Genomic DNA, 15,591 nt, shown 5'->3' on the forward strand with positions numbered 1-15,591 from the left:
TTTTGTACATCCCTGTTTCAAGCAATGTCTTCAACCTAGCATTTTCATCAGCAATAGTAGTGGTATCCTCAGGAGAGGGGTTAGTTACCACATCAGTAGTTGAAGACAATGCAACAGTAGCAGCAGTAGAACATTCAGTAACAGAGGTAGTGTTGTCACGCTCAAGGAATCTTAGACATGGTGGTTCAAGTCCATCCTGAGCGGGACTGATCTGTTGAGCGCGAAGTGACTCATTCTCTTTTTGAAGATCTTCATGAGCCGCTCTCAATTTCTCAAGCTCTTGCTTCCTTTAAAGATAATCATAGGAGAGCTTTTCATGAGTGGTTGAGAGCATTTCATGACAACTTTCAAGTTCTTGGTACTTAGCATGAAGATTTTTTATGTCTTCCACTAAGGACTGTGAACGGGTCATTTCCGCGTCCAACAGGTCATCGCTTTTGTCTAACAGTTTTTGAGTATGTTCCATAGCCTTTTGTTGTTCAGTTGCAATTTTAGCAAGTGTTTTGTAGTTGGGTTTGGATTCACAATCAGAGTCATCTTCACTTGATGTTTGAAAGTAAGCATCGCGTGATTTTACCTTGGCACCACGTGCCATGAAGCAGTAGGTGGGAGCAGAGTCGTCCTCGTCATTAGCTTCAGCGTTGGTGTGGAAGTCATTGTCTTCAGTGTTAAAGATGGACTTGGCAACGTAGGCTGTGGCTCGAGCCAGACTTGCAACGCCAGGGTCGGCCTCCTCCTCAGACTCCACCTCCGCCTCCTCAGAAGCAGACTCCTCCTATGAATCCATCTCCTTGCCAACAAAAGCACGAGCCTTGCCAGATGAGCTCTTCTTATGAGATGAAGACTTCGATGAGGACTTGGAAGAAGACTTTGAAGATTTCTTCTTCTTGTCATCATAATCATATTCCTTTCTCTTCTTCTTCTACTTCTCATTGTCCCACTGTGGACACTCAAAGATATAGTGTCCAGGTTTCTTGCACTTATGACATGTTACCTTCTTGTAGTCATGAATGGAAGCTTCATCATTTCTTGAGCTGGATCGTGAAGACTTTCTGAAGCCCTTCTTCTTAGTGAACTTCTGGAACTTCTTCACAAGCATAGCAGGTTCCTTTCCAATGTCTTCAGGATCATCAGAACTGCAGTCAGATTCTTCTTCAGATGAGGAAACAGCTTTTGCCTTCAAAGCTCGAGTTCGGCCATAGTTGGGACCATAGGTATCTCTTTTCTCAGATAGCTGGAACTCATGTGTGTTGAGCCTCTCAAGTATATCAGACGGATCGAGTGTCTTGAAGTCAGGGCGTTCTTGTATCATGAGGGCAAGGGTGTCAAAGGAGCTGTCAAGTGATCTCATTAGTGTCTTGACAATTTCGTGCTTGGTAATCTCAGTGGCGCCGAGAGCACGAAGCTCATTTGTGATGTCGGTGAGGCGATCAAATGTGAGCTGGACATTTTCATTGTCGTTTCTCTTGAAGAGGTTGCGAAGAACACTGATCCTTTGATCTCTATGGGTCGAGACGCCTTCGTTGACCTTGGATAGCCAGTCCCAGACTAGCTTCGACGTTTCCAGAGCACTCACACGGCCATACTGTCCTTTGGTCAGATGACCACAGATGATGTTCTTGGCAGTAGAATCCAGTTGAATGAACTTCTTGACATTAGCAGGAGTGACACCTTCACCAGTCTTGGGAACGCCATTCTTGACGACATACCAGAGGTCGACATCAATGGCTTCAAGATGCATGCGCATCTTATTCTTCAAATAGGGATATTCAGTGCCATCGAAGATAGGGCATGCAGCGGAGACTTTGATTATCCTCGCAGTCGACATAGCTAAAACTCTAGGTGGTTAAACCGAATCACATAGAACAAGGGAGTACCTTGCTCTGATACCAATTGAAAGTGCTAGTATCGACTAGAGGGGGGTGAATAGGCGATTTTTATGAGAGTCTTCAAAACATGGTTGTTTCAAAGACAAACAGCAATAACAAGCCTATTGATATGCATCGGAAGGTAGACTACACTAAGCAAGCCATGGTCAAGTATGTAATAAAGTGAAAGCACAAAGACTAATAGCTGCTAGGTAGTAAGGATCAAGTTGGAAGACAGTATTGTTGGAAATATGCCCTAGAGGCAATAATAAATTGGTTATTATTATATTTCCTTATTCATGATAATCGTTTATTATCCATGCTAGAATTGTATTGATAGGAAACTCAGATACATGTGTGGATACATAGACAACACCATGTCCCTAGTAAGCCTCTAGTTGACTAGCTCGTTGATCAATAGATGGTTGCGGTTTCCTGACCATGGACATTGGATGTCGTTGATGACGGGATCACATCATTAGGAGAATGATGTGATGGACAAGACCCAATCCTAAGCATAGCACTAGATCGTGTAGTTCGTATGCTAAAGCTTTTCTAATGTCAAGTATCATTTCCTTAGACCATGAGATTGTGCAACTCCCGGATACCATAGGAATGCTTTGGGTGTGCCAAACGTCACAACGTAACTGGGTGGCTATAAAGGTACATTACAGGTATCTCCGAAAGTGTCTGTTGGGTTGACACGAATCGAGACTGGGATTTGTCACTCCGTGTGACGGAGAGGTATTTCTGGGCCCACTCGGTAGGACATCATCATAATGTGCACAATGTGATCAAGGAGTTGATCACGGGATGATGTGTTATGGAACGAGTAAAAGAGACTTGCCGGTAACAAGATTGAACAAGGTATCGGGACGACGATCGAATCTCGGGCAAGTATCGTACCGATAGACAAAGGGAATTGTATACGGGGTTGATTAAGTCCTTGACATCGTGGTTCATCCGATGAGATCATCGTGGAACATGTGGGAGCCAACATGGGTATCCAGATCCCGCTGTTGGTTACTGACCGGAGAACGTCTCGGTCATGTCTGCATGCTTCCCGAACCCGTAGGGTCTACACACTTAAGGTTCGGTGACGCTAGGGTTATAGAGATATTAGTATGCGGTAACCCGAATGTTGTTCGGAGTCCCGGATGAGATCCCGGACGTCACGAGGAGTTCCGGAATGGTCCGGAGGTAAAGAATTATATATATAGGAAGTGCTATTTCGGCCATCGGGACAAGTTTCGGGGTCACCGGTATTGTACCGGGACCACCGGAAGGGTCCTGGGGGTCCACCGGGTGGGGCCACCTGCCCCGGGGGTGCACATGGGCTGTAGGGGTGTGCGCCTTGGCCTATATGGGCCAAGGGCACCAGCCCCAAGAGGCCCATGCGCCAAGAGATAAGGAAAGGAAGAGTCCTAAAGGGGGAAGGCACCTCCTAGGTGCCTTGGGGAGGAGGGACTCCTCCCTAGCCGCACCCTTCCTTGGAGGAAGGGCCAAGGCTGCGCCCCCCCCCCTCTCCCTTGGCCCTATATATAGTGGGGGAAAGGGAGGGCAGCCACACCAGAGCCCTGGCGCCTCCCTCTCCCTCCCGTGACACATCTCCCTCCTCCCGCAGCGCTTGGCGAAGCCCTGTTGGAATCCCGCTACTTCCACCACCACGCCGTCGTGCTGCTGGATCTCCATTAACCTCTCCTTCCCCTTGCTGGATCAAGAAGGAGGAGACGTCGCTGCTCCGTACATGTGTTGAACGCGGAAGTGCCGTCCGCTCGGCGCTAGGATCATCGGTGATTTGAATCACGACGAGTACGACTCAATCAACCCCGTTCTCTTGAACGCTTCCGCGCGCGATCTACAAGGGTATGTAGATCCACTCCTCCCTCGTTGCTAGATGACTCCATAGATTGATCTTGGTGACACGTAGGAAAATTTTGAATTATTGCTACGTTCCCCAACAGTGGCATCATGAGCTAGGTCTATTGCGTAGATTCTATGCACGAGTAGAACACAAAGTAGTTGTGGGCGTTGATTTTGTTCAATATGCTTGTCGTTACTAGTCTTATCTTGATTCGACGGCATCGTGGGATGAAGCGGCCCGGACCAACCTTACACGTACGCTTACATGAGACCGGTTCCACCGACTGACATGCATTAGTTGCATAAGGTGGCTGGCGGGTGTCTGTCTCTCCCACTTTAGTCGGATCGGATTCGATGAAAAGGGTCCTTATGAAGGGTAAATAGCAATTGACATATCACGTTGTGGTTTTGCGTAGGTAAGAAACATTCTTGCTAGAAACCCATAGCAGCCACGTAAAACATGCAAACAACAATTAGAGGACGTCTAACTTGTTTTTGCAGGGTATGCCATGTGATGTGATATGGCCAAAAGGATGTGATGAATGATATATGTGATGTATGAGATTGATCATGTTCTTGTAATAGGAATCACGACTTGCATGTCGATGAGTATGACAACCGGCAGGAGCCATAGGAGTTGTCTTTATTTATTTATGACCTGCGTGTCAACTTAAACGTCATGTAATTACTTTACTTTATTGCTAACCGTTAGCTGTAGAAGTAGAAGTAATAGTTGGCGAGACAACTTGATGAAGACACGATGATGGAGATCATGGTGTCATGCCGGTGACGATGATGATCATGGAGCCCCGAAGATGGAGATCAAAAGGAGCTATATGATATTGGCCATATCATGTCACTATTTGATTGCATGTGATGTTTATCATGTTTATACATCTTATTTGCTTAGAACGACGGTAGTAAATAAGATGATCCCTCGTTAAAATTTCAAGAAAGTGTTCCCCCTAACTGTGCACCGTTGCGACAGTTCGTTCGTTTCTAAGCACCACGTGATGATCGGGTGTGATAGATTCCAACGTTCACATACAACGGGTGTAAGACAGATTTACACATGCAAACACTTAGGTTGACTTGACGAGCCTAGCATGTACAGACATGGCCTCGGAACACAGAAGACCGAAAGGTCGAGCATGAGTCGTATAGAAGATACGATCAACATGAAGATGTTCACCGATGTTGACTAGTCCGTCTCACGTGATGATCAGACACGGCCTAGTTGACTCGGATCATGTAATCACTTAGATGACTAGAGGGATGTCTATCTGAGTGGGAGTTCATAAGATAAACTTAATTATCCTGAACATAGTCAAAAGGTCTTCGCAAATTATGTCGTAGCTCGCGCTTCAGTTCTACTGTTTAGATATGTTCCTAGAGAAAATTTAGTTGAAAGTTGATAGTAGCAATTATGCGGACTAGGTCCGTAAACTGAGGATTGTCCTCATTGCTTCATAGAAGTCTTATGTCCTTAATGCACCGCTCAGTGTGCTGAACCTCGAACGTTGTCTGTGGATGTTGCGAACATCTGACATACACATTTTGATAACTACGTGATAGTTCAGTTAAACGGTTTAGAGTTGAGGCACCGAAGACGTTTTGAAACGTCGCGAAACATATGAGATGTTTCGAGGGATGAAATTGGGATTTCAGGCTCGTGCCCACGTCAAGAGGTATAAGACCTCCGACGATTTTCTTAGCCTGCAAACTAAGGGAGAAAAGCTCAATTGTTGAGCTTGTGCTCAGATTGTCTAAGTACAACAATCATTTGAATCGAGTGGGAGTTGATCTTCCAAATGAGACAGTGATGTTTGTCCGAAGTCATTGCCACCAAGCTGCTAGAGCTTCATGATGAACTATAACATATCAGGGATAGATATGATCCTTGAGCTATTCGCGACACCGCAAAAGTAGAAATCAAAAGGGAGCATCAATCGTTGATGGTTGGTGAAACCACTAGTTTCAAGAAGGGCAAGGGCAAGAAGGGATACTTCATGAAATGGCAATTCAGCTGCTGCTCTAGTGAAGAAACCCAAGGTTGAACCCAAACCTGAGACTAAGTGCTTTTGTAATAAGGGGAACAGCCACTGGAGCAGAATTACCCTAGATACTTGGTAGATGAGAAGGCTGGCAAGGTCGATAGAAGTATATTGGATATACATTGTGTTGATGTGTACTTTACTAGTACTCCTAGTAGCACCAGGGTATTAGATACCGGTTCGGTTGCTAAGTGTTAGTAACTCGAAATAAAAGCTACGGAATAAACGGAGACTAGCTAAAAGTGAGCTGACGATATGTGTTGGAAGTGTTTCCAATGTTGATATGATCAAGCATCGCACGCTCCCTCTACCATCGAGATTGGTGTTAAACCTAAATAATGTTTATTTGGTGTTAGCATTGAGCATAGACATGATTGGATTATGTCTATCGCAATACGGTTATTCATTTAAGGAGAATAATGGTTACTCTGTTTATTTGAATAATACCTTCAATGGTCTTACGCCTAAAATGAATGGTTTATTGATGCTCAGAACATGACGCCTAACTGGCTGGAGGATTCACAGTCCTCGAGTGTAACAAGTCTTCAGGTCACTCAGACAGAAAGACTTCAGTGATGCCTAACACTCTTTGGCTCTGGGTGTTTGGGCTTTGTCCTCGCAAGGATTTCTCTCTCTCAAAGGCTTCGGAGGTGGGTTGCTCTCAAACGACAAAAGTCGTGCACTAACTCTGAGCAGCCACCAACTTATGGTGTAGGGGGTGGGCTATTTATAGCCACTAGGCAACCCGACCTGATTTGTCCAAAATGACCCTGGGTCACTAAGGAACTGACACGTGTTCCAACGGTCAGATTTTAAACACACGCGGCAACTTTACTTGGGCTACAAGTAAAGCTGACTCATCCAGCTCTGGATAAGATTTGCTCTCATTTTCTTCGCTCGAAGACATAGGATTTTGGTTGAGCATCACTTCAGTCACTCTAACTTTGTTCACTTGGACCCCACTTAACAGTACGGTGGTTCCTACGACTCAACATAGAATAAAAGGAAACAACGAAACAACTAAGTCTTCGCGCTCCATAGTCTTCACACAATGTCTTCTCATGTCATAGTCTTCAATGTGAATATCTTCATATAGCACCATTGTCTTCAATGTCTTCATACATTTTTAGGGGTCGTCTCCGGTATGTAAACCGAATCAATGAGGGACTACTACTTGTGTTATTCTGCAATTCTCACAAACACATTAGTCCCTTAACCAGGTTTGTCGTCAATACTCCAAAACCAACTAGGGGTGGCACTAGATGCACTTACAGCTTGTATTCTGAATATAGTCATACGTGCTTATGGAAAAGAACTTGCATGACATCTTTTGTCCTGCCCTTCCGTGGCAGCGGGGTCCTAATGGAAACTAAGGGATATTAAGGCCTCCTTTTAATGGAGAACCGGAACAAAGCATTAGCACCTAGTGAATACATGAACTCCTCGAACTATGGTCATCACTGGGAGTGGTCCCGATTATTGTCACTTCGGGGTTGCCGGATCATAGCACATAGTAGGTGACTATAGACTTGCAAGATAGGATCAAGAACTCACATATATTCATGAAAACATAATAGGTTCAGATCTGAAATCATGGCACTCGGGCCCTAGTGACAAGCATTAAGCATAGCAAAGTCATAGCAACATCAATCTTAGAACATAGTGGATACTAGGGATCAAACCCTAACAAAACTAACGCGATTACATGATAGATCTCATCCAACCCATCACCGTCCAGCAAGCCTAGGATGGAATTACTCACGCACGGCAGCGAGCATCATGAAATTGGTGATGGAGGATGGTTGATGATGACGACGGCGATGAATCCCCCTCTCCGGAGCCCCGAACGGACTCCAGATCAGCCCTCCCGAGAGGTTTTAGGGCTTGGCGGCGGCTCCGTATCGTAAAATGCAATGATTTCTTCTCTTTTACTTTTTTCTCCCCGAAAGCAAATATATAGAGTTGGAGTTGGCGTCGGAGGAGCTCCAGGGGGCCCACGACGTAGGGGGCGCGCCCCCCACCCTCGTGGATAGGGTGTGGGCCCCCTGGTCTTCATCTTTGGCAAGGATTTTTTATTATTTTTAACTAGACGTTCCGTGGAGTTTCAGGTCATTCCGAGAACTTTTGTTTCTGCACATAAATAACACCATGGCAAGTCTGCTGAAAACAGCATCAGTCCGGGTTAGTTTCATTCGAATCATGCAAGTTAGAGTCCAAAACAAGGGCAAACGTGTTTGGAAAAGTAGATACGATGGAGACATATCAATTGTTGAAGATCTCCGACTCTTGCTTGCTCTTTATCAGCAGCTCAAGAGCATCATCACCAAGATCGATCGTCGTCGCTGGACAGATCAATGGTGGCTTCTTCATTCCGCAGGACGGCAGCTGGGTGAGTTCTTGCCCAGAACTCTTGATGGGATTCTTCTTCTTGGGATTCTCCATCTTCTTGGAGACACGAGAAAGATCTTCAGACTGCACACTGGGGGTGCAGTGGTCAGTGGCTTCGCACGCGAAGCTTTTGGTGTGGTAGGGGGCTTTGAAGCCTTTGTTTTCTTCTGCTTTTGTGGCTTAGGTGGAGCTGGCGCTTCATCAAAATCTGCGTCATCAGCAGAGTGCTCCACGGCTGCCCGTTCAACAACAATGTGAGTGAGGAGGCCTTCGAGGTTGTAGAAGGGCCCGATGACATTGGGTTCTGCATCACGAGTGCCATCAGCCCTAGGAGCAGATGGACCAGGGTTGAAGTCAAGTCCAAGAGCTTTCTTGTTCTTCACAGCAGAATCCTTGGCAAATTTATAGTTGCACTTGAACAAATTGTCATCGCGACAGCATAGCAGAGATGATGGGTCGGCATTTTCTGGCTGAGGTCCTTTGACCATGCAAGGGTAGAAGCCTTGAGCAATGGCTTCAGACTTGGACTTGGGTTGAAGATTTTTGTAGAGAATATCTCCCCACGGTCGGTTGATGGCATTTTTCTCAGCATACTCAGCAGTCATATATATGTACAGAAACCATTGTTCCGCCAAGTATCCGCGAATCCATTGGATTCGAGTCTTGCGCTGGCCACAGCTTTCTTCAGGGTCTGTCTTGTATAATTCATACAGATCCAGAGGCAAGTCCTTGGATGTATTGCCTCGACGTTGTCGGCCACCTTTCCTTGCAGATTTTTCAGTGGCCATGAAGTTCAAACTGAATGGCTTCAGAACTATCAAAGGCTTCCGTCTGCTGGTCAGACATGAACTGGCTTCAGGAGAATTGATGTGACGCTATAAGAATTCTGCAAATGAATGGAGACTATGAGAACCAAGGGATTCTCCCACGGACATGTACTTGTGACAGCATTGGAGGTGCGAGGGAAGGGAAGAGATCGTATGAATTCTCAGAAGATTTTGAAGATAAATCAGTTTGAAGACATTGACCTCATAGCGCGAAGACATTCACTTATATGGTGAGAGTTGGTTCCAGATTTGTACGAATCCAAGAATAAGTACAAGTGAGGAATCTAACTAGTTGTGAATCATAAGTGATATACTTGGCATGATATGGCATTCAGAACAAGATAGATCCAGATATAGAAGTCAAGAAACTACTTTTGGTGAAAGTAGACGGATCTGATGGATCAAAAAGGCAGTAAAAGTAAGATATAATTACCACACAAAGAACTGCTAGACGAAGATGTGAGGGAGGCCGAGCAGTTCAATCTCCCGTGCCCTAACTTGGCGACGGAAGACACCTACGGCGGAGACGGAGGACGAAATCCACGGCCGGCGTGAGGACGGCGTCGAAGAGGTCGCGGCAGCTAAGCGCTTCTTCTCCGGCGTCGACGCGAGTTAGTGGAAGCGCTAGGGTTTGTGTGAGGTGGCGAGGTGGAAGAGGAGATTGTGACCACGGTGAGTTGAGCATTTATAAGGAAAGGGACAGCACATCGCAATTACGCAGGTGCCCCTGGCGGTTCACATCTAAGGGACACGTGGCAAACATGCAACACATTGGAAGTTGTTTCATGTTCCCACGCACGCCTGGACTGTCGGGTGGTCGTTCCGGCTTCTCTGGGTTTCAGGCAATAAGGATATAGCATTTAAAACAGATTTAACTTTGTCTCTGTATCTTCTGCTGACAAGTACGCAGAGAAGACATTTAACAGTTTCAATAGAATGCATATGATTTGGATAGATAGAATTTGAGGTAGAAGCATAGAGGAGGTTAGGGTCCGATCACATTCACTTAGATCAAAAGATTCAAGCATGAAGACATAGCTATAAGTGAATGTTGTAGAGGATAGAACACAAATATATGTATATATCTGAATAAGACCAAATCAACATTGTGAAGATAAACATGAAGTTAAATCAATGCTGAAGACTAATCAAATGCAAAGACTTTGCAAATGACACGCCAGATGAAACACTTCAAACAAAGGTTTTGTGGTGCCGTTACCCACCGTATAGAAAGTATTAGACCCAGACACGGCGCACAATTATTGTGGCGCTCCAAAGTCAAATTCCGCGTTAATGTATTCACACTTAGAGTGTATGTCTTCATTGATTGAAGATATACGTTACTTCGTGTGTTGCACATCTAAGTCATCAACATGCATAAGTGTTAGGATGTGTGTCCAATCACAGGACATTTGAGGATTCTAAGATATTTAGCTCACACCGCAACTTGCAAAACCTTTTCTCATCCAAGGGCTTTGTGAAGATATCTGCTAATTGCTCTTCAGTGTTGACGTGAATGATATCAATATCTTCCTTCTTCATGACATGATCTCTTAGAAAGTGATGACGAATTTCATTGTGCTTTGTCTTTAAGTGTTGAACTGGGTTGTTGGCAATCTTGATGGCGCTTTCATTGTCACGGTAGAGTGGCACTTGCTTCAGGTGGATGCCATAGTCCTTGAGAGTCTTCTTCATCCATAGAAGCTGAGAGCAGCAAGATCCAGCAGCAATGTATTCAGATTCAGCGGTGGAGAGAGATACATAGTTCTGCTTCTTTGAAGACCAATAGACAAGAGAACGTCCCAGAAAGTGACATGTGCCTGATGTGGACTTGCGATCAACCTTGCCACCAGCATAATCAGCATCTGAGAATCCAACTAGATCAAACTCTGAGCCCTTTGGATACCATAATCCTAGTGTTGGGGTGTAAGCCAAATATCGAAACATTCGCTTCACGGCTAACTGATGTGATTCCTTTGGTGCCGCTTGGAATCAGGCACACATGCAAAACACTAAGCATTATATTCGGCCTAGATGCACATAAATAGAGTAAAGAACCAATCATGGAGCGGTATACCTTTTGATCGAACTCTTTACCATTGGCGTCAGGACTCAGATGACTTTTGGTTGGCATTGGCGTCGTGTAAACTTTGCAATCTTGCATTCCAAACTTCTTGAGACAATCTTTGAGGTATTTCTCTTGAGATATGAAGATGGTGTTGCTTTGTTGACGAATTTGAAGACCTAGGAAGAACTTCAGCTCACCCATCATGGACATTTGATATTGCTCTTGCATCATGTTCCCAAACTCATCACTGTATTTCTGGTTAGTGCAGCTGAAGATAATGTCATCCACATAGATCTGGCACACAAACAGTTCACCATCATATGTCTTCGTGAAGAGTGTAGGATCTAGAGAACCAGGTTTGAAACCTTTGCTCTTCAGGAAGTCCTTGAGTGTGTCATACCAAGCACGAGGGGCTTGTTTGAGGCCATACAGTGCCTTGTTGAGCTTGTATACCATATCATGATGTTTTGGATCATCAAAGCCAGGTGGTTGTGCAACATACACTTCTTCTTCAATCTTGCCATTGAGAAAGACACTCTTCACATCCATTTGGTACAAGAGGATGTTGTGATGGTTGGCATAGGCTAGCAATATGCGAATGGCTTCAAGCCTAGCCACGGGAGCAAATGTTTCATCGAAGTCAATCCCTTCAACTTGAGTGTATCCTTGAGCAACGAGACGAGCCTTGTTTTTGACAACCTGACCATGCTCATCTTGTTTGTTGCGATAGATCCATTTGATGCCAATGATATTGTGCTTGCGAGGGTCAGGACGCTTGACCAATTCCCACACATTGTTCAGCTCGAACTGTTGAAGCTCTTCTTGCATAGCTTGAATCCATTCATGTTCCATGAAGCCTTCAGCAACTTTCTTGGGTTCAGATATTGAGACAAATGCGAAGTGCCAACAGAAATTTGCTAATTGGTGTTGCTCTTGAATGAGTGAGTGGACCAGGTGCATTGATTCTATCAATTATCTTCTCAATATGTACTTCATTTGCAACACGAGGATGAGCTGGACGAAGATTTTGCTCTTACTGATCATTGTCTTCATTTTGAGCATTGGCTTCAGGCTGAGCATTGTCTTCAGGTTGATTAGGCACAGAAATGATAAGTTCCTCTTCAGCCTGTGTCTCAAAAGGTATGATTTCTCCAGTTCCCATAAGCTTGATTGATTCACTAGGAGGGACTTCATCTAGCATATTTGGCAGGTTCTCTCTTTGCGAGCCGTTAGTCTCATTGAACCGCACATCCACAGTTTCAACCACTTTATAGTGAAAGAGGTTGAAGATTTTGTAGGAGTGTGAATCCTTTCCGTAACCAAGCATAAAACCTTCATGTGCTTTCGGTGCAAATTTTGAAGTGTGATGTGGATCCTTGATCCAGCACCTAGCACCAAATACTCTGAAGTAGCTTACATTTGGCTTCTTACCAGTCAGGAGCTCATAGGATGTCTTCTTCAGAAGCTTGTGAAGATAAACACGGTTGATGACATGGCATGCAGTATCAATGGCTTCGGGCCAGAACTTCCTTGGAGTCTTGTATTCATCAAGCATCGTCCGAGCCATCTCAATGAGTGTCATGTTCTTGCGCTCCATGATGCCATTCTGGTGAGGTGTATATGGAGCAGAGAACTCATGAGTGATACCCAATGTATCAAGATAAGTGTCGAAGCATGTGTTCTTGAACTCTGTGCCGTTGTCACTTCTGATGTGCTTGATCTTGATGCCATAGTTCGTCATGGCACGATCGGCGAAGCGTCCTGCACTTCATTCTTGTAGAGGATTATATGCACCCATGTATATCTTGAATAATCATCAACAATGACGAAACCATAGAGGCAAGCAGTGGTAGTAAGAGTAGAGTAGTGAGTAGGGCCAAATAAGTCCATGTGAAGCAGCTCGAAGGGTTGAGATGTCGTCATGATTGTCTTCGAGGGATGCTTGGTCCTAGTCATCTTTCCAGCTTCGCAGACACCACATAGATGATCCTTCTTAAACTTGACGCCCTTGATGCCTACGACAGGTTTCTTCTTCGCGAGAGTGTACAAGTTCCTCATGCCAGCATGCCCTAGCCTTCGATGCCAGAGCCTGAAGCTTTTGCTGAAAGACAAGTTCAAGATTGTATAATAGAAGGTTTTGTAGTTCAACGTTGTATATTAGACTTTGATGGTAATTTGAGATTGTAATATGGATTTCTCTGAAAATAATAAAATGAAGGATGTATTGGAGCTTTCAGACCCAAAAGTTATTTCTCATTTCAAGGCCCACTTCTTTCATTCTTTGTTGATTTTTATTTTGCTTGACCTGACAATCAGACGCACTCCCATGGCTAAGTCATATGCCGGCCTGCGAAGAAGGTATACATTTGTGCGTTGGAAGCGACAAAATCACACGACTAAACTAATGACCAGAGTTCCTGGTGCAATTTAAACGCAATGGTAGTGCAGCCACTAAGCTGCACAGCTGCATACGTACTCGTTCCATTACCCGGACATGCTTGATGCCAGTTGAGTGCGCCTAACTAACACGCACATGCTACTTTATTGATTAAGGGATTGATTAATGCTAGTTGCCACTTAAGTATTACACCTTTGGCTTCAGCGTGGCTAAAGCGTGTTTGCTGCTAACTTAGTTACACTATGGCCTGTGCGATAGATTCGAATGCGTGATGCTAGAGTTTTAAACCAACGAACTTGCCAAAGTGTCAAGTTCAAATTCGAAAGAAAAACAACTTAAGGGCACGTTGATCCTTAAGGGTTAAACCACGATGACGACTGCGGCTCAGGGGCGTTGATCTTTAAGGGCACGTGCACAAGGAATTCCTCATTGTCATCGATAATGTCAAGCCGGCTCCGGTATGGGTGGGGCAACAGGGGCGCATCGATGACTCGTTCTAGCGGCGGGATTAGTCAAGTTGTCTCGATGTAATTTTTACTATGTCCGAGGATTATTATTTTTTACTTCCGATGAACCTTTATAACATAATCGATCTTTTTGCCAAAAAAAAACATAAACTATTGTCCCCAAAGCAAAAGGCGATCGTTTCCTTCCGGCCAACCGGCCGAGCGCCTCGCACGCTCACTTTTTTCGTGCGGGACAGGTTGGCCAGGTGAGCTCAGTGAGCCCAAAGCTAGGTGCCCTTCACTTTCTCTTTTCGCGCTGCATGTTTCTTTTTCCTTTTTCTGTTTCTTCTTCCTCTCACCTTTGTGGGTGACTCCATCCCACGGTGAGCTCTCCTGCATTGACGGCGCCAAGCCCTACAGCCCCCTACAGCTTCTCTGAGCACGTCCTCCCCCACCGATTTTCTATACTAGTGTATATGACAAAGTGATGACTAAATAAGTATTCTTATGTGTAGTAAGGCGAAAAGTTTCTCTAAAGTTGTAAATGTTTGCCAGAGGGCTAACAATAAAGATCATAAAAACATAAGCACAACGACATAGATGCGTGGGTCATAATATAGTTAACTGATAAAAGAGACGGTGATCGACATACGACCGTCGAATATTTTGAGCCTGTTAATGGACAGTATTCTAAGTTCTTTTCGAGTCTTTCCAATTAAACTATGTAGTATTCGACAGTCGATCATGTGTGTCTAGTCGTTGCTGTTGGTTGTCAAGTTGCTATATGATACAGGGCTACCTGTGTTTACTTCTGTGTAGTCTATTCCCTTTAGAACGCATTTTTTTTCTTTTTTTTTTAGAAATGGAGGAGGACCCCCGGCCTCTAGACGATGCATGCAGCCACTTTATTAATTATTCACATAAGGCCTTACAAAGTCATACAAAAGTAAGACTAAAGCCACCGTCTAGGTAACATCTGTCGCTACTCATATCCAGTTGATGAAGGGATGCTGATAGTCTGGCCTAATACCAAACAGACCTCACAGTCAAATCTAACATCTAAGACTTGAGGTCCCAACCAGAACGCCTGCCGGGTATGAGGCCGCCGCAGCCACCTGCCACCAATCCATCTTTAGTGTTGTACTGCTGCCGTAGACGCCACCACGACGCCAGACAACGCCACCATCCTGCACTCGTCCATCATCATACGCCCACCGGCGTGACACCACTGCTCCATGCCGCTGAGACCCGCCGTTGTCGACGTGTCAGATGCCACGCCGCTCCTCCTCTTGTCCCTTCCAGCCAGCACTTGCTCCAAAACGATGCCCCCAGGAGGGAGAACAACATCGAAAACGTCGCCATCGTCCGATCTGTAGACCTAGATCTAGGGTTTCCTCCGGAACCTTACAATTAGGTTGACGTGACCTGCAACGACGATGCCTCGAGAAGGGAACGACGTCCGAGACGCCGCCATCGTCCACCATGACCGCAGTCAGGCGCGATTTTCACCGGAAGCCACGTCGTCCCGATCTCGCGGCTGGCTGGAACCGAGCGGAGCCTCGCCACGAAGACGAACGGCTTATGTCGCCGTCTATCTCAGGGTCGCCGCTCCGCCGGCTTATGTCGCTTCGGTCACCGCCGCACGGCATGGGATCACCGCCCCAGTCGCCGCCTTCGGA

Source organism: Triticum aestivum, chromosome 7A (genome assembly GCF_018294505.1).
Source record: "Triticum aestivum cultivar Chinese Spring chromosome 7A, IWGSC CS RefSeq v2.1, whole genome shotgun sequence".
Taxonomy (NCBI): Eukaryota; Viridiplantae; Streptophyta; class Magnoliopsida; order Poales; family Poaceae; genus Triticum; species Triticum aestivum.